The following is a 2,227-nucleotide window of genomic DNA, read 5'->3' on the forward strand; positions in this document are numbered from 1 at the left end:
CTGACTAAATACTTTTTTGCCCCACTGTAGAATTGCCTGACAAAAAGGTATGCTTCAGTGGCGCAGTGGTTAGTGCACACGAACCATGTATGAAGGCCTTAGTCCTCGACGAGGCCGACCTCGGTTTGAATCCGGCCTGTGGTCCTTTCCCGCATGTCTCTCCCCCTCTCTCATACACCCTTTCCTGTCTGCGTACTGTCCAAAAAACAAGCCACTAGTGCTGTAAACCTGCGGCTAATTCTTGCATTTCTGTTTCAGGTGTGTCAGACTTTGGTTTGAGGCTATAGGTTCATTAACTTGAATAATTACGGAATATGAAACCAACTAGTTAAAAATGTGGAGTTCGCTGTTCCTCAAAGAAAATGAAACTTTTTAGGTGTGTTTTGGTGCTCAAAGTTAATTTTTTCATTAAAAAAATTGCATAGCTGCTGAAGGTCAAAGTTTTCCTTGAATTACTGTATAGTTTTACGCAATGTTCAGTTTTCTACATGCTGGGCAAATATTGTGCAGTCTTTTATGTGCATGCATACTTTGTACATGCTGCCCCAGGACTTCTAAAGGTAATATTCACTAGGATTATATTCTTGAAGCAGATGATAATTATTTGAACAGCAGACAAATATACTGTAGCAAAAAGCAACAGTGAAGCATGGATTTGGAATCATCCTTATTTTGGGTTGCAGTCGTACAGCAGAATATGGAATGTTTAGCATTCTGATAAAACGTCTGAATCAATTACCAAAGTTCCAGCTTAATGTTCTTACCTGGTTCAGATTATATCTGACCGAGCGATCTTTTCGTGTCAAAACTGGCAGCGTTGAATCATCCAGTGCTTCTCTATCCTACGGGGTCCCACAAGCCTCAGTTTTAGGGCCCCTGCTCTTTTCTCTGTATTTGCTGTCGCTCATTCCCATACTTAGAATACATGAGATTGATTTCCGTTTTTCTGCTGATGACTGCCAAATCTGTTTACCCATAAAGCAGGGAGTTTAAACGACACTAAAGCCTGGCTGACCCTGAGCTTTTTACATTTTAACAAGAAGAAAAGAGGTTATACAGTAATGTTTGGACCTAATCGCCCTTGTGACTCCCCTACTATAGACCTAGGACTCCAGACACCATATTTTAAATCAACTATCACAAACTTGAGTTGGACAGTGATTTTAAATTGGGAAGACAAATTGACAGTTGTCAGATCTTGCCTTTATCATCTAAGACAAAACCTTTTCTGTCAAGGCAACCCTTTGAAACAGTTATCCATGCTTTAATTTAATCTTGATTGGATTACTGTAGCAGACTCTATGTTGGTGTGTGCCAGTCTTTGCTGTCTTGTTTACAGCTGGTGCAAAGTGCAGCTGCTCCTCTTTTAACTGGAACTCCAAAATATGATCACATCACCCTGTCCTGGCCTCACTGCACCGGCTGCCTTTGCATTTTAGGGTTGATTTTAAAATTCAAGAGTTCAAATACCTTGAATTACTTCTTAACTCTACACTTACATTTAACTTTAAGAAAATATCTAAAACAATTAGACTCTTCATAACTTCAGATATATTAGTTTATCGGTGACGTTTCAGGCAGCTAGGATGTTTCTGCATGCTATGGTTTTCTTGCACATTGATTATTGTTTTACAACCTGATCTCTTACAAATGAAGCCACATTTAAACAAATAGAATCATTACATTAAAAAGCTTTAAGATTGTTGCTAAAAAACCTGTTTCCTACCACCATTGTTGCATTGTTGAGACAATCTCCTCAACTTTGACTATTTTAAATACCTTAAATTTGTTTGCAAGGTTTATAAAGTAATCAATGGACTTGCACCACCGCCATTAAATAAGGGAATTCATAAAAATGAAATCCTATTCTGGCAAAGCCACCCAGTCTATGGCAAGAGGAGACTGTGAAGTGCCCTTCAGACGGACCACCTTTGGCCAGATTGTTCTTTCATTCAGGGGCAGTAACATCTGGAACAGCATCCCTCTCACTATCAGATAATACTCCACTTTTAACACATTCAGAACTCTGGAAAAACTGGTTAAAATTAAATCAACATTTTGCTCATTAGACCTTAAAGATCTCCTGGTGCAGGTCTCAGCCAAATGTCAGGATTGAATGTTACCTTGTAAATATCTATACAGATTTATGCTAATGTCTCTTTTTGAACAGTATGACCTGCCCTTGTAAGTAACCTATTTTTTTTTACTTTTTCCAAGTTTGTTTTCT

Source organism: Cyprinodon variegatus, unplaced genomic scaffold (genome assembly GCF_000732505.1).
Source record: "Cyprinodon variegatus isolate N-32 unplaced genomic scaffold, C_variegatus-1.0 Scaffold186, whole genome shotgun sequence".
NCBI classification, from domain to species: Eukaryota; Metazoa; Chordata; class Actinopteri; order Cyprinodontiformes; family Cyprinodontidae; genus Cyprinodon; species Cyprinodon variegatus.